Below are 24,962 nucleotides of genomic sequence, written 5' to 3'. Positions count from 1 at the left end.
TTACTTTTAAAAGGACTTAAAAGTACTTTTATGGCTGGGCGCGGTGGCTCACGCCTGTAATCCCAGCCCTTTGGGAGGCCAAGGCGGGCGGATCACGAGGTCAGGAGATCAAGACCATCCTGGCTAACATAGTGAAACCCTGTCTCTACTAACAATACAAAAAAATTAGCCGGGCATGGTGGCGGGCGCCTGTAGTCCCAGCTACTCGGGAGGCTGAGGCAGGAGAATGGCGTGAACCCAGGAGGCGGAGATTGTAGTGAGCTGAGATTGCGCCACTGCACTCCAGGCTGGGTGACAGAGCGAGACTCCATCTAAAAAAAAAAAAAAAAAAAGGTACTTTTATTTTGTATGTAAGCTCCATGAGGATGGAGATTTAGTCTGTTTTGTTCACTCTTGAATCTCTGGTGTCTGGAATAGTGCCAGGCACACAGGAGATGCTCAATAAGTAATTGTTGAATGAATAAGTTGGCTTTGTTGGCAGTATTGGTTGAGACTTCATTTGGGAATGTTTGTGATTTCCAGAGAGTCTAAACTTTAAGCGTCAAACTGTGGAAAGAAACCCTAGAAACAACAGGGAAACTTTGGCTATGGCAAAAAAATAAAAATGAAATGCTTTCCCCCGTGGGGGGAGCATATGAGAGAATATATATGAAACTTCTGGAACTTTTTGGAAGAAACATACCTTATAAGTAAATGTGTAAGTTCAGTTGGTGCAAGAGGATAAAACATCCTCTAAGCTCCTGGCACATCTCAAAGGAATAGCTGGAAAAGATGAGCAGAATAGTTTTGGTGGTGTGTGGAATTCAGGCTTTTGCCACCTTGAAATTGTTCTATATCCTTAAGCTAATGAAAACAAAAAAGAGAAAATTCAATCTTTATAAAGAGAAGGGTCTTTGTACCTGGCTTCTTAATGTTCATGATGCTCCTCCTTCTAAGCATGAACAGTCAAGCTTCATGGGCAAGGCACCAGGCAGCCCCTGCTACCATTTAATCCATGGAGTGGGGAGGCCAAGCAGGAGTTTCCTGTTTCCTGTCCCTGATCTTCCAACCAATAAAAAAGACAGTGATGACTAGTGGAACAAAGAAATGCCCTGAATCTTACTTTGGGCATATTGCTGAGTTATATAATCTGTATCTGAAATGGATAAAAATATAGAAAGATCAAGTAATATGGTGAAAGAGAGCACTAATTCAAGATTAAGGCAATCTGGATTCTGTTTTAGGGCTGTCGTTTATTAGTTATGATTTGGGCAAGACCTTTGGGGTCTCAGTTATATCAGAAGTGAGATGGTCCCTAAGGTTTCTTCTAGGTTTAATATTTGCTATTTTTAAACATTTAAAAAAAATCTCAAGGCCTGATCATGCTTTAAAATCTCCAGTTTTCAGAATTACCAGAGTAGATGAATTTCCATCTGAGGATAAGAGAACGAAAGATGAACGTTGGTGCTTAAAGCAAAAGCAGTCAGCACTTAGGGCACTGGCTTTGACTGCCACTTCAGAATGCAGAAGTTTGAAAGATAATGAGCTGAGTCTTAGAAATTACTGAAACAATTTAAAATATTATTTATTTATTAAAAATCTTTGAGAACTAATTTGAGTAAATGATAAAGCAAAGCCAAACACAAAAAGGAATAATTTCTAAAAGAAAGCTCACCCTTAAATATTGGCTTCTCTTGCTAAAGCCACTGTAGTCTCTTACATTTGATTCTCATGTATTTTCCTCTAGGGGAGAGAAAAGGAGATTTTTCAAAAGGAAAAAAACCCTTTTGTTTGACTGTTCTGAAAATAGCACACTCCAGAATATAAAAATGAAAGTGTGGGTTCATAGTACATGCAGGCCCTACGTGTGACCTATCCTGAAGTGTTCTTTCTTGATTTTATGTGGCACTGGGGATGTCCTTGAGCGAAAAAATAGCCAGGGGTTTTACTTTGGTGATGAGTTATGCTAGCCGGCTTCATGTCTCACGTAAATGGTAACCTTTGCTGAGTGTAACCCTAGCTCTTTGTAAAGAGAACAGAATTAGACTCCACCAAATGAAGAGTCCAAGACCTTGGCAATCTTACCCTGGAAAGATGATAAGACACATAGAGATCAGACAAATGAACAATGATGATGCCTTTATAACATTGCCTGAATAGCTAGGATGTCTGCAGAGTTATACTAGCTTCATGGATATTATATAGGTTCAGTGGTCTGAAAAATAGGACATTAGATCTATTTAAAAGAGAACAACTGAAGAATTTGATAGTAGCTTCATTAGGAAAAAAAGAGGAAAGAGAAGTAAGATAAAGCAGGTTTAGCAATGTACAGTATTTTAAATGTATTAAAATGTCACATTAGTGAGAATATTTTAAATTCATACAATAACCTAAATTCTGCATTCTTTTAAAATGTTATTAAGTTATTTTGATTTGTTGGAGAGTTTATTGTGCCGTTCCATTTATTTTCTTTTGCTTGCCTATTTTATTATTTAGTGTTTTTGTTTCGTTTTGTTTTTAGAGACAGGGTCTTACTCTGTCACCTAGTCTGGAGTGCAGTGGCACGACCATATGTCACTGCAACCTAGAACTCCTGGGCTTAAGTGATCCTCCCACCTCAGGCTCCTGAGTAGCTAGGACTACAGGCATGTGCCACTATGCCTTGCTAATTTTTTTTTTTTTTTTTGTAGAAATGGAGTCTTGCTAGGTAGGTAGCACAGGCTGGAAATTTAGTGTTTGCATATTTATTTATCTTCTATTTGGTAACAGATGCCATACTAGGTAACCTTTATGCACATAAAGATAATCAATTCAAAGTGTCCATAAATAACCAGATATTGTGAAAGATTTTAACAATTTAATTACTTTATTCATTTTTAATTTTTTTATTTTTTAAGAGACAGGATCTTGCCATGTTGCCCAGGCTGGAGTGCAGTAGCTGTTCATATGGGCGCACACTACAGCCTCAAACTCCTGGCTTCAAGCAATCTTCACCTCAGCCTCTGGAGCAGCTGAAACTTCAGGTGTGTGCCACTGCACCTGGCTATTTTTTATTTTCTATTACACCTAACAGGGGTGGAGGGAGAACAAATAGTTGAGGAAAGAGGTACGTTAACTAAGTCAGTAAAGGAGTTGTGAGTTTTGTGTGTATGAGATGGTTTTCATCAGTTTCTGAACAAATCCAGCTTCTGCTATGGCCCACTGTGTCAGTCCACAGTCACCACTGTGACTGTAATATTAGTCCCTGTAAAAATAAATGCATCTGTTTTGTGAACATACTCAAGCTGCTCAAGAAGATGATGATATTTGACATCAACTGAGTATTTTGGTGATAGTTTTGAAAAGTTCTTAAGGAAGCTTGATACATGGGAGATTCTAAAGATGCATCTCACTATTTCTTCCCCAGTCGATCTAGACCATTTTCTAACAAAAGTAGATTTTAATTATTTCATATCTCTCGATTTATTAGCATACAGCCTTCACATTGGTCTCTGTTCCTTTTGTTTTCTTGCTTGCTTGCTTTTGGGAAAAAGAAATCACTTTTAAAAGATTTTCAACACATTAAACTGATGTCAAGCGTGAGCTGTTGTTTTGTACAAGACTGGAAATTTTACTTCATCACATTTAGAGTTTTGTCTCGTCCCCAATATTTTGTCCAATTTTTTGATTTTACGAAGTGCCAAAGAGGAGATTTGTCTTGTCATTGTTAATCATCTGTCTCTCCATGTTAGATTAGAATACTTACTGTCCTGGTTCTCATGGTTCCTATATCTAAATTGTATTTTTATATAAAACCATTTACTCTATGATGTTGTTACAAAAGATGCATTTCTATTTGAATATCTATGTAGCTCAACCCTTACTGTACTTGTTTTCTTGTTGTCAAAGTCCACATTGTTCATGGCCTTTCTCAGACAGCTTCTCCATCAAAGGATATGATGCCTGTCATGAGTTATGAATGTTACTACTTTCCCTTGATACTGAAATCCTAGTGGAATTAGAAACAACTGGGACGTATCTTTAAAATCTTGCTCACTGGAGGGCTCTTCTGGGGCATATGGTCTTTCTCCTGTGGCTTAATGTTTTAGTTTAGGAATTTGAGAAGAGCTGGCTGAGCAGTTCATCTCTGATCCAAGTGTTGACAGCTGGGACTAGATTATGCATTTCCCAGATGGTTTCTTCACTCACATGCATGGCACCTTTGTGCCACCTTTGTCAGTTCACCCCACTCCCCAACTTGGTGTCTCATCCTTCAGGGATCTCCATGTGGCTTGGGCTTCTCACAGGATAGTGACCTCCTGGTAGTAGATTTCTCACATGAGGGCTTAGGGCACCAAAATAAAATGTTCCAAGAACCATCTCTTAAAAGACTATCTTTCCCCAGTTGTTCTTGTGACAATAGAGGAACTAGCTTTAAAAGACCCAATTTGTAGAATTCTTCTTTATAAAAAATTCAGGCCTTAGGGTTCAAATACTAAGATTAAAAAGTTGAATGATGTGGCAAGCTACTTTTCACTTTGTTTTGTTAGGGAACTTTCAAATTTAGCTAAAGATTGTGTTTATGATCTTTTTTTCTTATTTGAGGGTGAAATGTTGAAACTGACCTAGCCCTAGGGCAAAGGAGAGGAACAGTGATGGTGGGGGGCCCATATTCCAAGTGAATAGTCTACACTGCTTCCTGGGTCTCACTCTCTAACACCTGTAGTGATCATGCTGATGAGAGATGACAGGAGAAAAGTTGCCTACAGTTAAGAGCCTTCCTGTCCCGGAAGCAACAAACAACTTCAAATCCAGCTTTTGGCAGAACTGCTGATTGACATAGTTTATATTTTGCAAGCTCTCCTCACCTCTTCTGTCTGCCCCTCCGCAGAACCCTTTCCTACACACACATTATAGTGTTTTCTTCCTCTAGAACTAGCCCTCCAAACCTATCACTTCCTCAAGCCCACATCAAAACTGACTTGTTTTATTCTAATCTCTGATAGACTGGTTTAAAGACACACATTTCTTCATAAACACATTTCACCCCTTCATTTGTCTTTAGGAAGAGCCATTGCTTTAACCCCAATGGTACCCTCTCCAGTGGTGGCATTCTGAAGCAGAGACATCATCTTAGAGGTAGGGGAAATTAGATGTCTTTTACGTCTTGCTGAATGCAGAAGATACTTTGATATTTAACCCTCAAACTTTTATTTCCTTTGACATGTCACCTAAAATAGGAAGAGGATGTTTGTCTTGTTTTTGCTTTTGTTTTTTTTCGAAATGGGGTCTCACTTTGTCACCCAAACTGTAGTGCAGTATTACAATAATATAGCTCACTGAAACCTTGAACTCCTGAGCTCAAGTGATCCTCCCTCCTCAGCCTCCTGATTAGTTGGACTATAGGCTCATGCCACCATGTTCAGCTAATTTTTAAACTTTTTTTTGTGGACATGGACTTTTGCTATGTTGCTTGGGCTGGTCTTGAACTCCTGGGTTCAAACACTCCTCCCATCCCTCCCTCCCAGAGTGTTGGGATTACATGTGTGAGCCCACTGTTCTCAGCCTGTTTGTCCTTTTTGATGCCACTGGATTTAGTACATAAGTTTTTATGTTATAAAGTCATGCCCAATTTTTAAAACGGGCTATTCCATTTCTGTTAGCCGTGCATACATACACACAGAGTTATTGCCCAGAGGAACACTGTGTGCATAAGGACAGCTAAGACCCCATACTGTCATTAGCTGGGAGTCAGGTTACCTCCCACATGGACTGTGTCATGTGCTAGAGGTGTGTGCAAGTAGAAGAGTCCTAGAGAGGAGAATCTGTAGCATTAAGCGGGCTTTGCAAATTAAAAAAAAAAAAAAAAGGTCATTCACAACAACCCTCTCTGACCTTAATTTTTAATAACTGTGAAATGGAGTTAATCACCTAGGCACTGTACTAACCACTTTATATACATAATCTCATTCACTCCTCACAACAACTCCAATATCTAGGGATATTATCATTCCCATTTTACAAGAAAGGAAACATGAGCTTAGAGGGTTTACACAAATTGCCCAGAGTCACATGGCTAGTAAGCCGTGGAGCCAGGAATAAAATCCACACAGTTCATCCCTAGAGCAGAGAGATCTTCCTTCAAGTACTTTCTTGACCTGTGTGAGTAAATCTCATAATGTGTACTTCTTGGGAAATAAGAGGAAAGGGGACCTAGGCTGTAATGAAAAGCCTGAAATTCTACTTTCTTTATTTTTCTGTCTAGATGAACCTTTATTTTTACACATGTTCTTAAAGTCCAAACTTCTTTTTTTTTTAAAATTATACTTTAAGTTCTGGGCTACATGTACAGAATGTGCAGGTTTGTTACATAGGTATACACATGCCATGGTGGTTTGCTGTATCCATCAACCTGTCACCTACATTAGGTATTTCTCCTAATGCTATCCCTCCCCTAGCCCCCCACTCCACAACAGGCCCCAGTATGTGATGTTCCCCTCCCTATGTCCATGTGTTCTCGTTGTTCAACTCTGAATTATGAGTGAGAACATGCAGTGTTTGGTTTTCTGTTCCTGTGTTAGTTTGCTGAGAATGATGGTTTCCAGCTTCATCCATGTCCCTGCAAAGGACATGAACTCATTGTTTTTACAGCTGCATAGTGTTCCATGGTGTATCTGTGCCACATTTTCTTTATCCAGTCTATCACTGATGGGCATTTGAGTTGGTTCCAAGTCTTTGCAATTGTGAATAATGCTGCAGTAAACATACATGTGCATGTGTCTTTAGAGCAGAGTGATTTATAATCCTTGGGGTATATACCTAGTAATGGCATTGCTGGGTCAAGTGGTATTTCTGGTTCTAGATCCTTGAGGAATCACCACACTGTCTTCCACAATGGTTGAACTAATTTACACTCCCACCAACAGTGTAAAAGCATTCCTATTTCTTCACATCCTCTGCAGCATCTGTTGTTTCCTGACTTTTTAATGATCGCCATTCTAACTGGCATGAGATGGTATCTCATTGTGGTTCTACTTTGTAACTAGGCTTTGGGTTTAGCAGGACTCTCTTAAGGATATAAACAGAGATTTCCACCAATAACCTTCTCATATGCAGGACACTGGGTCAGAAACTTAACTCTGAGAATGGTCTATGTTTATTGCTTAGATATATAAGAAGATATATGTGGTATTGCAGTTAGTTGAACTAGACAGTGTGTAAAAATCTGTTTCCAAAATATGAGAGAGATGCGTGATAAATGTGTTGATTCAATTTTTTGGATGTGAAATAGCTTTGGGTCAAAGCCCCAAGACTCACATTGGAGGCCTTGCCAGAGACAGAACTGAAACTATGTTCAGGAAATAAAGTTATTTACAATACCCAAAGGGCAAATTCTCACTAGGTCCAGCCGCCTCACTACAGAAAATGATATAATGACACCCCACTGCAGTTCTCTCAGCATCACGCAATATATCCATGTAACAGACCTGAACGTGTACCCCTGAATCTTTAAAAAAAAAAAAAAAAAAGAGAGAGAGAAAAAAAATAAATGAATTCTACAAGGGGAGGGGAAGAGGGTGATCGGGACAGGTTAGCACTCTATCTTTTTTCCCTTACCCTCTTCCACTAGTGCAGTTTAATTTAGCTCCTTGCCACCTTGGCAGTATTGATCTGTGTGAGAGACTGAGAAGCTGAGGCACAGAGGGGGAGAGAAGGGGGACAGTGACAAGCTCATGGAGGCAAGGGGCAGTTTGAAGTGAGAGGAAACGGGGCTGGGGGGCCGAGTGGTCATGATAATAAATACATGCGAAGAGCAGGAGCATTTTGGGGAGATTATAGAGAAGCTGGGACTTAGAGAGCACTGAGAGAGGCAGTCAGGCTTTATAGCTTCAGACTTAATCTCAGGGCTGTCCCTGGTCCCTACGGTCACTTCTGGGACAGTGCAGAAGCAATGTTCCCTAGGGTCACAGAATTATTGAATATTAGAGCCCCACATAACCTCACAGTCCATCAAGTACATATAGACCCTCAATTTCAGTTTAAAGGGAATTTAAAGGGATTTTGTCCAGTTGATTCAAAACAGCTTTGATTTTCATGGCAGGCTTTAATATCACTTTCTTTTGGAAGTTGCTTTCCTGTTAAAAATTCTGTCTATAGAAGACCCTGTGTATGTGTGTTTGCCTATGTGCGTTTATGTGGGTGTGATGTCTATATGGTGCATCTCATTTGTCAGACAATAGAGTGAAAGATTATGATTTTAGTTACCTTTTTAGCTGAAATCAGGAACAAAATTAGTCAAGCTATAGATATTTATGAAGTATCCACTCAATGTATTCCTTTGTTTCTGATGGCTAGACGGATATTTTATTTTATTTTATTTATTTATTGAGACAGGTTCTCACTCTGTTGCCCAGACTTGAGTGCAGTGGCACTCACTGCAGCCTCAACCTCCCAGACTCAAGCCATCCTCCCCACCTCAGCCTCCTGAGTAGCTGGGACTACAGGCATGTACCACAACGCCTGGCTAATTTTTTTTTTTTGTAGAAACAGGGTTTTGCCCTGTTGCTGAGGCTGGTCTCCATCTCCTAGGCTCAAGCGATCTGCCTGCTTCAGCCTACCAAACTGCTGGGATTATGGGTGTGTAGAGAACGTATTTTAGGCACATAATTTGGATAACCTTTTGCTTTGTGTTTTTTTTTTTTTTTTTTTTTTTTTTTGAGACGGAGTCCTACTGTGTTGCCCAGGCTGGAGTGCAGTGGCGCAATCACAGCTCACTGCAAGCTCCGCCTGCTGGGTTCAGGGAATTCTCCTGCCTCAGCCTCCCAAGTAGTTGTATTACAGGCATGTGCCACCACACCTGGCTAATTTTTTTGTATTTTTAGTAGAGTTTGTATTTTAGTAGAGATTGTTTCACCATATTGGCCAGGATGGTCTCAAACTCCTGACCTTGTGATCTGCCTGCCTTAGCTTCCCAAAGTGCTGGGGTTACAGGCATGAGCCCGTTCGCCCGGCCGATCTTTTGCTTTCTAAGTGCTCATATATTCAGTAGGGAAAGAAATAATAATAACAGCTTCTCAAGTACCATGGAAAACCACTCGATAGTTTTACAGTGATTCTCAAAATTTAACATGTATATGCATCATTCCAAAATCTTGTTAGAATGCAGATTCTGATTTAGTATGTCTGGGATTTCTTACAAACTCCTAGGTAAAATGGATGCTGCTGGTCCACAGACTACACTTTGGCAAATAGCTGAATAAAGTCTTAGCATTGGTTAAAATGTAAGGCATGCATAGGGAATAGCAAGTCAGTTTGACAGGGAAGATCAGATCTCAAGGAGCCTTGAATGCCAAGGTAAGGATTTAGGTGATATTCTATGTAAAAGAATCATTGTAATTTTCTATACTGGGTAGAGAGTGACATGATAGGACCTGTACTTAAGGGAGATTTATCTGTCATCATGTATAGGACAGATGTGCTAGAAGTTTTATATTAGGTATTTAGTAGGAGAGACTCAACTCCTGGCCTTTAATGCCAAATGAGAAAAAGTTGCAGGAAGGAGAGAGGAGGGCACTGGCAATGGAGAAGCTACCTGCTTTACAGACTGTCCCTGGGTGAGGATAAGGAGTTGTTTGGATCACAAATCTCTTTAGTCCGCCCAAATTCCAAGAGATCCCGCAAATCCCTTGCTTATTTAAGGATGCAGTCATAAAATATGGTAAATTTCTAGATCAAATTTATCAAAATGTATTGAGTGCCAAATACAGTCCTCTGCTATTTCAGGCATCTGTGTATTTCCTAGAGTGTTTAATGCAGGATCCTTGTAATGTTAATGGTGAATGAAGGAATTCATTCTGCTTAATTATCCTATTTCAGCTTAAGATGCAATAATATATCCTTGATGAGACTATTTAAAAAGCAAGGACATGATAAACACAAAATGTAGGATAGTGGTTACAATTGGGGGAAAGTAAGGGGAAGAGATAAGGGAGGAGTAAACAGATGATGTGAATTATTGTTATTGTTCTAGTTCTTGGGTTTGAGTAATTGATTCACTGGATTTGTTATATTATTAAAATAAATAAGGAAATGAACCAGTAAATAAAGTAGAAGAGTACCATGCATGTTAATAATACAAAAATATGATTAATTATGCACCTGAAGTCTATTTTTTTTAAATCTACATGAACACACACTCAAAAGTAATATCAGGGAGTGTCCGTCCTGTCTACAGGGTCTGCCGAAAGTGGGAGAATGAAATTAAAGTTGCTACATCAGCCTATACCTATGGAGAGCTTTTCTGTTTAGTATAATTTCACAATGCAGATAGTTCAAATAGTTATCCTACCCAGTCTGATGCTTGGTGAGATCAGGTAAGGCAGTAGCCCCAACAAAATATACTAACATTCTACTATCTAAATTTCTGTTCCATTTAGTAATTTACAGAGGGCTTTCACATATCAAAACATGCTTGCCTGCCATTTACTCAGTGTGACATTCTTGCCTTCTTGAACCTGGGGCCAGAGGTCTTGGAAGAATGTCTTGTGGGAATTTGGTATGAATGTCTTGGAGGAGTTTGGTGTGCTCAGAGTATTGTACTTATAATTGCCTGACATGAAATCTTTTCTAATCATTGACGTGATACCAAGGTATGAAGAAATATATCCTGGGAGGTCAAATCCACTTTCAAAATAAAAGTTCCTTCTTCGTTATCTGTCCTAGTAAGTGAATGGAGTTCTGGCTTATTCTACAGAACATACAGGAATTACCAATGTCAGAAACTTAGGATATAGCAAAATACAGTCAGTGCTAAAACTACTGAGTATAATTTAATTCTTTTGATGCATAAGGCATTTTTAGGGACTTGGGTGATCCACACAAATGAATTTTCCTGAAAATTGAAATAAACCTATTACTGCAAAAATATTTTTAAAAATAAAAGTAGTAAATGCTTAAGGACAAAAATTCTAAAAATTCAGAGTACCGAAGGTACAAAGTGAAAGGTACAATTGACCCTTCCAAATCCCCAATTTCTACTATTAACAGTTTCTTGTATATCTATACAGAAAATTCATCTGCATATTCAGCTCTGTATATAATTTTATTTTTTTCACAAATGGGATCATACTATAGTGGAATTACAGGGGATAAAAGGATATTCATTTTATATTTTAATAGTTACAGCTAAATTGCCCTTTTGTTAAATGGTACATTCTCAGTAGTTATTTGAGAATAACTTCCTCAATGCTTCTTATAATATATCCCATTGTTTTGTAAACTTGCTTTATTTTTCGTCATAAGTGAGCCTGTGCATCTTTTATGTGTTTATTGGTTGCTTCTGCTTTCCCTTCTTGTAAAATGCCTGTTGAGAACTGAATTATTTTCCCCTCTGGTAAAATGCCTCCAAATTGAACACAGAACGTTAATGATGTATTTTTACAGCTACATTTTTATAATTAGACTCCATTAAAGGTGATAGTTCAACAAATAATAGTTTAAAATCTTGAGATTCTTTTTCATTTTTTAAAATATAATACATTGTCACACCAATGTCTAATACCAAGATGATGACATTTGGTGTTAACAGTTGTACTTTACCCAGTCTTTAGTCTAATTTGAGCCTCATCCAAGTTTGGAAAATTCCTGAAGTGGAAAGTACCAACAATAAAAAGGGGGTTTGTGATAGTTGACTTCCCAGTCACTCCCAGCTCCGTCCAAACAGTACATACTTTCCTCCCACTTCGCTGATAAATAACCTTGGAAATAAATTTGTACCCATGGGTATAATTCTATGAGTTTAGTGATCCTGCCTCTTTTTGTTATCTATACAGTTTCTATCATACTATGGCTGCTTAGGAAGTGTCTAAGAAAAACAACAATAATGCTGGTATTTGATTTTGTCAGTTGTGGCTTGGGGCATCAGTGGGACATAGAGCAGAATTCTTGCTGAGGAATATGATCCTCACTTGATTCTAATTTTATCTTTGTGGTGAAGCTTTTAAATATGAGGACAGCTGATGTTGAATAAATCTGTCCTCACAAGCTATATGAGATTGAAATAAAATTAAATATTTGGGGTTAAATCCAAATGTAAAGATGTGGAAATGGCTGATTAATCTTTTGATATTTCACTTTCTGCATCTTGGTAAAAAGGAACTGTTCGTTGTGAACTCCTAGCAACAGTCAAGTTTGAAGTTTATGATAAGCTAAATGTGTGCCTTAACTTAAGGTCTAACATTTTATAAAAGATGAAGTAGAGTTCTTACTTTTCACCCTAACCTCCACCCTGCTGATAAAATGATAGGCTATGCATACCTGATTTCGTTAGCGGCCTCTCTTTCTTTGTTTTTCTCCCTGAATAAAAGGTTTCTACTAATGAAATAGTGAGGCCCACACTTACACTTGGGTTGGGGTAATGATCCTGTGTGGTCTTTGTAAGTTTGCAAATGATGAGACCCCAAACTCCTAGTAGATTCTTACCTAGGTGACTAAATGTATTGCTAATTGCTAAGGAATAAATAAATGGGTGTGCTCCAAGAATAGATTGCTGGCTCTTCTTCAGCTGACTGGATTACTAAGGTAGAAAAGCACTAAAAATAAATCAGGGCACAGATTCTTCTGCCAGGAACTGAGCATTGAGATAACTTGTCTGCCTGGTGGTGTTGACATCATCTGTTCTCCTAATGCACTGCGTAAATAGGAGCCAGAATGAGAAATAGATTTGGCCATGAACTAGTGTCAGTAAAAGTCCTTAGCCCTTGTCCTGATATACCTATTGCTGCTTCTTGCCAGGTTTAAGTTAGTTAGTCCATCCAACTCCTCTAGGAGATAGCTAAGTACATCAAGGTGAGAACTCAAAACCAAACTCAGAGTCAATCTCAGGGGAAATAATTTGATCTCTTCTTGCTTCAAATATATTTTTGCTAGTTCTCTTCTGTCAGTTGGGTATCAGTGTTTCTCCCAAGGGGTCAGATTTTAACAGAGTTGGAAAGGTGGGAAGGCATCTCAGGAAATCAGTTCTCTAGGACCTGAAGATTGCACAGTGATCCAGGTTCCCTGATGTGGAGTTAAGGATTCTTATCACTGAATTCCTTTTCTGTTATTATTTCAAATGTCCTGAGCAGAAAGCCTTAGCCAGTTATAATTAACTTATGGATCTCATGTGAACTAAAATGGGAGGAAATCCATGCAAATCCCTACCTTCTTTATATCTGAACCTACTTTCTTTTAGTTTTAGAGCAAGTTGCATTTAACTGGAATAACACTGTCTCACACTGATTAAGTCCTTGATGCTCACAAAATGCTTTCACACGTTTATCTTGTGATCACAACAAGCCTGTAAGGAAGGCAGATGTTCTTATCCTCTTATTAACTGCTAGACTCAGAGAAGCCAACAGATTGAGACTCTGGCAGCAGTTGTTGCTAAGATCCCTGGGAGTTCTGGGATTTCATAGTCCATATAGTCAGCAGTGAACAGTAGGATCCATTTCTTTGGGGAAAGTTTGGGAAGTTTGTTCTGTTTGTTTAAATAAAGTTTATTTAAATATTTATACAAAATATGCATTCTCATTATAGAAAATTTGGAAAATATGGAAGAAAAAAATTCAACCACAGACCGAGCACACAAAAACAAATTCCTTGGGTTTCCTGTTTTTTGACTGAATCTGTGAGATAGAAGGCGAGATCAGTAGGTATTCAATAATATTTATTCTGTCTCCACCCCTTTCCTTGTGTTCAGCATAATGCACACAACAGACTTTTAAATTCAGTCTCCTCTTCTAGGGATCCTTCATAGGTAGGTATTGACTCTCAGTCTTCAGAGCTGAGCTCTAAAAGGTGAGTCAGAATCTTCCCATAATCCCTGGTAGAGATTAGCTGTTAACTGTTCTCTTTTCGTTACCCTTCTCTTTTTTTCCACACAACACTCTTCCTTTCCTTCTGGCTATATCAGTAGGTTTTCTCTTTGTCTTTCTCTACTGTCTGTCATTTCCAGGCTTAAAGTCAGCAGCAGATTCTGCCTGGCCTCCCCAGGGCAGAGTCAAGGGCCCCAGTAGCAATGAAGAGAATGAAAGGACAAATATGGAAACTTCTGCTTTTTCTAATCTCCCACTCACCCAGCTTGGCACTGGCTTCTCAGAAGTACACTGACCAAAAAGAGGAGTGTTGGGCAGTCCAGGAACTTTTATTTTTTTTTTGAGACAGCGTTTTGCTCTTGTCGCCTAGGCTGGAGTGCAATGGCATGATCTTGGCTCACTGCAACCTCCGCCTCCTGGGTTCAAGTGATTCTCCTGCCTCAGCCTCCTGAGTAGCTGAGATTGCAGGTGCACACCGGCATGCCCGGCTAATTTTGTATTTTTTAGTAGAGATGGGGTTTTGCTATGTTGGCCATGCTGGTCTCGAACTCCTGACCTCAGGTGATCCGCCCACCTTAGCCTCCCAAAGTGCTGGGATTACAGGCGTGAGCCATCGTGTCTGGCCCAGTGCAGGACCTTTAACAGCTGCAGATGTTTGGAGCCAGGAAATATTGAGCTCCAGTCTATCTTTGAATCCTCTCCTGCATTTTGCTTAGTTCTTAAATAATAGACATTAGTTAAGTATTTATTGATGAATGTGTGTGTGAGTGAATGAATGTGTTTGGTCCTGAGACTGGAAGTAAGAAGCCACTATACTGGTTTCCTGTAAGTTAAAATCATCAGGATTGTATTCTCTGTCCTGCTCCCAAGGAATTAAGAACATTTGGTTTTCCTCATCTGTAGGATCAATATGATGTGAGAAAACCCAGCTAACCAGCAGCCTTCGTTTCAAAGATACTCACAGCCTCCACGTTGTCTGTTTGGTTTTCTGCTCCTGTTGTCCCCAAAGAAAGAGCCCCTCAAGGCTGTGTTTGAGGCAGGTCGCTGCTCTCTGGCAAGAAGGAGCATAAACTGGAATGACAGCTGTGTGCAAAGAGGCTAGTGTATAAATTGGAAAGGATGGGGAAGAGTCTTCCTATTCTACTCTAGTTGATGCAGTTCCAGCTTTCAATTTATCACACTTGAGAAGTGCTCATCTTCCCAACAGGACAGAAAATATGTGACCCCGAATTAACCACTAATAATTGTACATCAAATCTAAATGGGAATGAGGAGATAAAAGGCAGGGTAAAGCCAAAGTCTCATGGTAAGGAAAGCATTTTTAGCTGGAATGTAAAGAATGTTGGTATTGGCATTTAAAGGAAATTCAAGCTGCCCTTCCCTTCAATCCAGATAGCTCACAGTTGTTTGGGTCACAATTACGATTTTACTGATTTCGGAAATCTAATATTAATCTTAGCATTGGCTTTAGTTGAGAATCTGTCCAATGTTGTAGATCTTTATGGAGAGGTATTTTAAATTGTGAAATTACATTTTTTTCTTAGACACGTAAGACTTTTATACACTATTTGTTGGTGGATGTGCTTTTGATTGTGCTGAATCGATCTATATGTTTAAAATACAATAAAAAGAATTTAGGTCCAGCATAGAAGCCGAAGAATACCTTTTATCCAAAATGCTTGGGACCAGAAGTGTTTCAGGTTTGAGATTTTTTTTTTTCTTCAGATTTTGGAATATTTGCTGATACTTAAATGCTCCTTTGAGCGTCATGTCAGTGCTGAAAAAATTTTGGATTTTGGAGCATTGAAGATTTTGGATTTTTGGATTAGGCAGGCTCAGCCAATATAGAGAAACTTCATCTTACCATGCATAAGCTGAAAAATTTTTTTGACAAGAATACACTTCCACTCTCTATTATAAATTATAGAATTAAATAGCAGGCTTTGATTGAGGGTCTATTGTACTGCCCAGTACTGAGCAGCTGGAGAGTAACAGATCAAACAAAAGGAAAAAAAAAAAAATCCTACTACATTTATAGTAAATTAAGTGTATAGAACATGGTGTAAACATTTCAAAAGCCATTCAACTCAGTATTTTTTTTAGCATCTCATGTAGGCTACCTACTTTATTTTGTTTTGTTTTTTAGCCCCAGACTACTTCTTTCTAGTTTCAGCCAATTGTTTAAAAACTAAATAATGCTTGTTGTGTATGACAGAAGCTGGGAAAACTCAGTATTATCCCAATTCCAGTAGTAGTGCAAAAAAAGGCAAATTGTTTAAGGATGATTCATTAGAAACATGGCCTCCCTCATCAAAGGATGGCATATTCTATCATTAGAGAAGTAATTTATGTGATGTGATCATGAGTGCTGTTGACTTAAAGGGCTTGTAATCTGTAGGAATCTGTGACTCAGCATCTGGCCCCTGGAAGCAGGTTCTTAGCAGGCTGTTAAAGCTCAAGGTGAGCTTCAGGTCATCCAACTCCTCAGTTTTTTTTTTTTTTTTTTTTTTTTTTAAAAAAAAAAAACAACAACAAATGAGGACCTGAAGTCCAGAGAAGAGAGGCCATTTGCCATGGTAGTGTATTATTGCCAGAGGAATATCAGGAGAAATTGTGAAATTTGGAAAAAAAAAATTACCAAATGTCCTTCAGAATGCTAGGCATTGACTAGTAAACCCTTTTAGGTTTTCTGATTCTATAGTGCTCTACACCTTTCATTTCTTTGAACTATTTTAAGTCCTTTAAAATTATAGAAAACTGAGAGTAATACAAATTATTCTTATCTGTAGAAATGCAAATGAATTTTGTCTTGTAAAGGTGCAATTGTTACTACTCCTCACACACATGAAGCTGGGTTTGCATTTACTAACACATTCATTTCAGCGTTTTCTGGCTGCCTGTTGTACCAGTTTTTAACATTTTACTGGATCTGTCTTTAATGAGTTAAATGAAACCTTTAACATGTGTTCATTTTATATTTGTATGGCAATCATAATTTTGCCTTAAAAAATATCTTTTAACAGGAAGAAACTAAGATTTTAGTAAGCATTCTCTGTTCCTTTTGTTAAATAAACAACATGTCAACAAACGTAGTGTAAATGTCCAATCGGCTTTTATTAGCAATTCATAAATTGGAGCAACATCTCATTCTATAAAATAGAATAGATGCTTTGCAGGGCATGTCAGAACAATTGGTTTATGAAGGTGGGAACAAGGAAACAAAAATTGAAAAAGCAGATTGGCTAACATCAAGTTACTTCAAGTTACTTTTCTTATAAGGGTTAAGTAGAGGAGACTTCCCTATCATGCCATCTCTGGTTAACTGGGCCTCTTTTGATTGGTTACTGAGATTCTCCTGTTTTCAGGAAAACTTAATCTGTTTGGGGTTTTACCTGCTTCCTTAATGTTTCAGTTTGACTTTGTGATACTTAGCATGAGTGACTTCATTTTAGTTTGATCTTTTGGGGCCTAGTATGGGAGCTTAGTCCAAAACAGTGACCTCCTTTAAATTTTATTTAACACTTCATTCACTGTGAATAGGTAGAGGCACCATTTACATGGGTTTCTGAAATGGCTAGACAATCAGTTGTAATTTTTTCTCACATTTTTATGTGTTTATTGGTCATGTGGGTAACATCTTAAAAAATATTTTATCGAGGGTGAATTTCATGTAATATAATATTAACCATTTTAAAGTGAATGATTCAGTGGCATTTAGTACATGCATAATGTATTGCAACCACACTTCCATCTAGTTCTGAAACATTCCCATCACTTCTGAATAAAACCTCTTATCCATTAAGAAGTTTCTCCCCATGCCTCTTCCCCATATACCCTAGCAACCACCAATCTGTATTCCGTTTCTATGGAATTTTCTGTTCTAGATATTTTATATAAATGGAATCATACAATATGTGACATTTGCGCCTGGCTGCTTTCACTTATAATAGTGGTTTGGAGGTCTATCCATGTTATAGATCAGTGCTTCATTTTTCTATGGGTGAATAAAATTCCATTGTATGTCTGTACCACAATTTGTTTATCCATTCATCCATTGATGGACATCTGGGCTGTTCCTACATTTTGGTTATTATAAATAGTGCTGGCATGAACATGCATGTAATGTACTTTTTTTGAGGACCTGATTCACTTATTTGGGGTGTATAACCTAGGAATGGAATTGCAGCATCATAGGGTAATTCTGTTTAATTTTTTGAGGAACTGCCAGACAGTTTCCACAGAGGCTGAACTATTTTACATTCCTGTCAGCAATGTATGAGGGTTCCAGTTTTTCCACATCCTCGCCAACCCTTGTTATTTTCCATTTTAAAAATTATGTCCATCTAGTGAGTGTGAAGTGGTACTGCATTATGGTTTTATTTGCATTTCATTAATGACTAATGATGTTCAGCATCTTTTCATGCGCTTGTTAATCATAGAATTTTGAACATTGCATCGTATTTTGGATATACTTGGGAATATTTTGAATATACCAGGGAGGCTGGCTTTTAAAAAGAAATATTTATGATTCCCACGTAATACAGATAATCATCCCCTGATTTGTGTTTCTTGATTTAAGATTTTATATATTAACTTTTATTAAAGTGATTCCTATAAAAAATTTATCTTTTTTGGAGACAAACTGGAGAGGATTATCTTCACTCCTACATGACACTCTTTATACAGTATTTTCAAAGACCATTCCTAAATCTTCTGCAATATCAAGCAACTGCTATTAAAGAACTCAGAAAAATGTTGCTATGGTGATAATATTTGTCCTTGTGAAACACAGCTATGTGAGCTGTTTTATGCCGTAAAATCTTGCTTGGAGCTCTTTGTAAGATTTATTTGTTGATTTGCTTTTTTAGTGGAGATATATAGTACATTCTATTTTATTTTATTTAGTTGATTTATTTTTTTGAGACAGGGTCTCATTCTGCCGCCCAGGCTAAAGTGCAGTGGCGCGATCATGGCTCATTGAAGCCTCAACCTCCTAGGCTCAAGCGATCCTCCCACCTCTGCCTCCCGAGTAGCTAGGACTATAGGTGCACACCACCATGCCCAGTTAATTTGTATATATTTTTTGTAGAGACAGGGTCTCACTATGTTACCTAGGCTGGTTTTGAACTCCTGGACTTAACCTATCCTCCTGCCCTGGCCTCCCAAAGTGCTGGGATTGCAGGCATGAAGCACTGCGCCCTAGCCCAACATATGGTACATTTTAAAATAAATATAACAACAGCCACCATAACTAACATTTATTGAACATTTATTTGGTGCCAGACTCTCTACTGGGTGTTTTACATAGATTATCTCCTTTAATCCCAGAAGGATGTCAGCCCCTAAGGATAAATAGTATTTTTTTCTGTGTCCATTGTGGTATCCTGAGCATCTAAAAGAGTCCTGCCATAGAGCAAGTGTTCGATAAATGGTATTAGATGACTAAACAACCCTTTGAGGTAGTTATTGTGATTGTCTTCATTTTACAAATGAGGAAGCTGAGGCTAAGAAATGTAAAACAATTTTCCCAAGGTCTTACAGATAGGCAGTAGTGGAATCCAGATCAGAACTCAGGCAGCCTGCTCCAGAGTCTGTATCATATTGGCTTTAAGCCATAGAGTTCAGAACAGCACTTTTACTTCTTTCTTGCAGGTACTACAGGGTGTCCAGCTATTTTGTGAAACAAAGAAGAAGCAATTAAATTCATTTTAGTTTAACAAATATTTATTTATGGCCAATAAATAATGTGTGTTCAAATACTTGTTGGGTGTAATATTGAGAACTGGTAGTTAAGAGAACAAGATTATGTTATGGGGTCTGACACTAGCTGGATGACCTCGTACAAATAATATGCTCTCTCTATGATTTGGACTCCTTAGTTATAAAATGGAAAAGTTGGACTAGATGGTCTAAATGTGCTCCAGCAATAAAACATGGTAACATGAAGAAATAACACTGATAAGGCTCAGTGAACTTGCTTGCTGGGGGTAGGGGTAGTAGGGGTATCTTGGTTTATATATATTTAATTTTTAATCTCTAGGGAATGAAAAAAGAGAAGAGGCAACAAAGTGGTCATTATATGATGGCAGTTGTAGAATATATCATCTAGAAGAGAAAATAAAGCAATTATCTCAGTAACAAGGAAGCCTCAGTTCATCCTTAATTTCAGGAAATAAGATTTACTTCTATCCTGGCCCTTTCCTTTGAGAAGTATTATACCCTAAAATTACATAATATTTTATAGTTTCTCAATGCTTTCCTCTCATTTGTACCTACAACTATGCTGAGAGGTAGTTTGGGGAGGATACTGTTGGGAAAAGCCAAGGGCTTAGATAAAGTTCTACAATTATCTAGTGATTCTCAGTCTTAGTTTTTTGATGCCCAGCCTGTCTTATCTGCAAATTTGAAGAAAATATAAATTATTATTTTTAATGTTTTGATTTTTCTTTTAAATTCACTTGGTTAGGGGATATATATGCCTAACAACAGTTTTCCCTTAGGTTTCCAGAAGAGGATATTGCCTAATAAAACGGAATAATAGGGTAGCAAAACTTCCAAAACAATGTGTTAACTTTTTTTTTTCGAGACAGGGTCTCAGTATGTTGCCTAGGCTGGAGTGCAGTGGTAGTGGCTATTCATGGGTATAATCACAGCATACTACAGCCTTGAACTCCTGGACTTAAGCAGTCCTCCTGCCTCAGCCTCCTGAGTAGCTGGGACTACAGGCATGTGCCCACCATGCCTGGCTCCTGTGTTAACTTTTTTAGAAAAAAAGATCTTAGGGATGAAACATACTTTTTAAGGCTCACTTGTTTTATACTTTAAATTGGGTTGAATGATTATATTTCTTACTCTTCCAAGTTTAGCCAGTAAATGCACTGAACACTTACCACATGTCTGATTTATACAAAGTGCTATGCTGGGTGCCTCAGAAATTGAGAGATGACCTTGCCTTCAAGCCCACAAAAATTATGAAACATACAACTGACCACTGCATATGACAGAACATTATGAGTGCCTAAAGCTAAAGATAAAGTGTTATAGGAAATCAAGATGAAGAGAGTCCTTTCAGCAATAGTGGTTGAGAAAAGTTTCATGGAAGAGGAACCAAGTCTTGAAGGATGTAGATATTAAGAGTGAAAGAGTGACAGCAAGAGTGAAGTGAGAGAAGGAGAGTAAGAGAAAGATATTAACAGGTGGAGGGAATGAGTATGAGTACAGACTCAGAAGGAAAAATATTCAGGGTGTATTTGGGAAAGTTGTGAACAAGTTGCACTCCCTGAAAAAATTGTTAGAAAGATCCCTCCAACAATTGGTTCTTCGTTATCATTGTTCTTTTTCCACTCCTACTCCAACCCAAATAAAACAGAAGAATAGACCATTAATTCCTTCATCCAACTAGCATGCATTGAGTACCTGCTCTGTCCCAGGTGCTTTGCTAGGGAGCATAAGCTATAAAGATCAACTAGCTTTGCCCTCAAAGGGCTCACAGTCTGGTGAGGAAGACCAACTCTTGGTTAGAAAAGGAGTTACATACAGAGTGCCCATTTTATTTGAAATGGGGCCACCTTGAAAAGAATGAGCTTGGCTGCATTGGGCTGATCGCCTGAGCTCTGTTTTTAGCCCTTGGAGCAACTTCAGGATGTGTGGCATTCCAGGAGAACAGCTGCATACTATATTCTGAAAATGACTAAAGTAGCACCTCCATTTTTTCCAGACCCGCAGCAATGACTCTCACTAGGAAGGAGAGCCAAACCCTAACCTGTCTTGTGCTATTGGGCATGTTGTTCCACAGACTTGTAGAGGGGAAGTTTCGGATTTTCTTGCTTTTGTCCCAAAGAAAGGAGATATGGAGGAAGGAAGGGCTAAACTATAGAGGCCTCTCATTTTTTTTAAAAAAAGTATAGAATTCTTTATTGTTATTTCTTAGTGCAGCAAGAGATAATAATGATAGATATTATTTATTAAGTGCTTAGTGCCAGGCACTGTGATGAGAGCTCTAACATACAGCATCCAGTTTAACCCACCAGCAGTCCTAAAAATTAGCTACTATTTTCATCACCTTTTACAAATAAGGAAACTGAAGCTTAAAAAGATTAAGTAACTTTCCCATGTCACATAGCTAATGAGTGGATATGGTGGAAAGTATAATTAATATTGGAATGTGTTTTATGTTTCATAATTTATAGAGAAAACTGAGGCCTAGAGAGAAGTGATTAGTCCATAGGCACAGAGGAAAATGATGTTAGAGCCAGCCTTAGAACGCATATCTGAATTTTATGACTCTTTAAATTTTTAAAACTTATTTATAACAGAAAATTTCAAATATATGTATATCTATATGTCTATATATATCACCTAGTTCCTACAATTACGTATTCATGATCAATCTTATTTCATCTGTACCCCTACTGTCTTGCCCCCTACCATATTATTTTGAAGCAAATAGCAAAATATTTTGTCTATAATATAATCAAAATATTTCTCTAAGAGATAATTTTTGTGAAAAATACAATACCATAATCACACCTAAAAATTAGTAATAACTCCTAAATACCATGAATGATCTAGTCTGCGTTCAGATTTCCAGTTGTCTCCTAAATGTCACAGTTTTTTCTTGCAGTTTGTTTGCTTGAATCAGGATCCAAATAAGGTTCACACATTACAATAGATGTATCTTCTAGTCTCTTTCAATCTATAGCTTTCCCTCCAGCATTTTTATATTCTTGTGATTGTTGAAAAAACTACTTGTTTGTCCTGTAGAGTTTTCTGCAGTTTTGATTTTGTTGGTTGTATCCCTGTGGTGTAGTTTAAGATGTTCTTCTCTTCTGTCTTCTGTATTTCCTATAAATTGATTGTTGGATCTAGAGGCTTGATCAGATTCAGGTTTGATTTTTTATTTTGAAAGACTACTTCATAGGTGATGTTGGGTTGTGTTTCTCTATCAGGAGGCACAAAGTGTCTGGTTATCTCTTCTTTTTGTGATTTTATAATAGCAATCATTGATTATTATTATTATTATTATTATTTTTTTTTTTTTTGAAGTAGGGTCTCACTCTTGCTGGAGTGCAGTGGCATGATCTTGGCTCACCTGCAACCTCTGCCTCCTAGGTTTAAGCGATTCTCTTGCCTCAACCTCCCAAGTAGCTGTGATTATAGGAGCGTGCCACCATGCCTGTCTGATTTTTGTATTTTTAGTAGAGATGGGGTTTCACCATGTTGGCCAGGCTGTTCTTGAACTCCTGACCTCAAGTGATCCACCCACCTTGGCTTCCCAAAGTGCTAGGATTACAAGCATGAGCCACCGTTCCTGGCCTAGCAATCATTGATTTTTAATGCCTAGGTACAGTAATTTATTAGAGATTCCAAGGCCTTCCATTTACTGCCATGATGGAATATCAGGAATAGAATTTACCCTTTCAACTTAACTAAAAAACCCAACAAGATATGCGAAACAATGGTTTTCAGACATTGGACAATAGGCATAATAGGACTGTGATACTTGAAGAAAGAGAAGTAATGTCTTGCATCCAGTGAAAAATTACTGGACGTGCAAAGAAATGGGATAATATAACCCATAACATAGATAAAATTTAATAGAAACAGAAATGACACATATCATAAAATTAGGAGACTAAAAAGCTATGATGAAAATGCTTTACGTGTTCAAGAAGTAGAGGAAAACACAAGCATAACAAGGAGAGGAATGCAAGATATAAGAAAAACACCCAAGTCAAATTTCTAGAGATGAAAAATACAATATTTGAAATGAGAAGTACATTGGATAGGATTAACAGCAGACTAGACACAGCAGAATAAAAAATTAGTACATTTGAAGGCATAATAATAGGAAGTACTCAAAGCACAGAGAAAAAAGATGAAAAAAATGAACAGGGCATCAGTGAGCTGTGGAACAATATCAGATGGTCTAATATACATGTAACTCCAGTTGGAGAAGGGCAGGGATACCAGAAAAGTATTTGAATAAATAATGGCTGAGAAATTTTCAGGTGCCCTAGCAGGACCTGGAGACCTCTTTTTCTGTTGTAATGGAAGACAGGATTGCTTCTCTGTAGATAAAGAGAACAGTTTCATGATGAGCAGGCAGAAAGCTATAATCAATAAACTAACCCTTTTAGACTACATAGTGACCTTCTATGTTACATGTGTGTTGCTTTCCCCTTAGGACCATCTGGAAAATTTGTGATACTGGTCTTTTTATTTTACTTTTTTGTCTATCCTTGAATCTCTTATTTACTCTTAAAGTGATTCCCTTCCCTCACCATCATACCACCAAGTGCCCCTGGCTAACCTAAGGAAGCTCTGTACCTGTTTCCTGAGCTGCTTGCCTGGGCTCCAGGGTCCTTTCATTTATCCATGCATCCACCTCCAGCTTTCTCTAATGAAATTTTGACTCACTTTGGTCCTGCCTGTCAGCTCATCTTAAAGGCTAATCCTTGATAATTAATTCTAGAGATTTCTGATGGGTTAATGTATAACATTAACAGGTTAACATTCATATTTAAAAGGCCATCCAGAGATTCGCTTTAATTCCTATTTATTTAAGGCCTAGCTCAAATACAATCTTATTTATTCAACAATCACTTCTGTAGTGGTACCATGAGTCATATACTGTGCTAGATGAATAAGACCTAGCTCTTGCTCTCTGGAGCCTCACATTCCTGAAAGACAGACTTACAAACAAATACAAGTTGTTATCATATAAATACAGTAAAGGAGGTGTGAACAAAGGTTCTGAGCACTCAGTGGGGGAACAGTTAGCAGGTCCTAGAGCACTCAAGAAGAAAAACTTTTGTAATGGGCCTGTAGGAGAAACAGGAGTGGAACAGTCTGAGAATGTAAAGAGAATATTGGGCAAAGAAAACATTATCAGAGACACAGAGATAATGAAAAATGTCAATTGCTGTTTGCTAAGTCTTTCCTGTGGTTCATGCACAAAGCTTTGCATACATTCTCTCACTGGACTCTCACAAACACCTTTTTAAATAGCTGTCTTTATAATACGTACTTTACAGATCTGGAAACTGAGGCTTGGGGGGAAGTTCTGAAAGTTACTCAAGGTTGTCTAATGTGGCAGAAGTAGGATTGGAACCAAGATCTGTCTGATTGCAAAACATATATTCTTAATCC

At 38.0% G+C, this 24,962-nt stretch overlaps 1 long non-coding RNA gene across 1 annotated transcript in view; it reads left to right on the top strand.

Annotated features, from left to right (window-relative positions):
• Nucleotides 1-13,649, top strand: part of LOC129037023 (uncharacterized) — a 53,117-nt gene extending 39,468 nt beyond the window's left edge. The window contains exons 4-5 of the long non-coding RNA XR_008502718.1: nucleotides 2,877-3,002; nucleotides 13,534-13,649. This is a non-coding gene — a long non-coding RNA (uncharacterized LOC129037023). The remainder of the gene's footprint in view (nucleotides 1-2,876; nucleotides 3,003-13,533) is intronic.
• Nucleotides 13,650-24,962: the final 11,313 nt, after the last annotated feature.

This window comes from Pongo pygmaeus, chromosome 4 (assembly GCF_028885625.2).
Source record: "Pongo pygmaeus isolate AG05252 chromosome 4, NHGRI_mPonPyg2-v2.0_pri, whole genome shotgun sequence".
Lineage (NCBI taxonomy): Eukaryota > Metazoa > Chordata > Mammalia > Primates > Hominidae > Pongo > Pongo pygmaeus.
The sequence above is the reverse complement of the archived record's forward strand: the minus strand, read 5'-3'. Positions and strand labels throughout refer to the sequence as shown.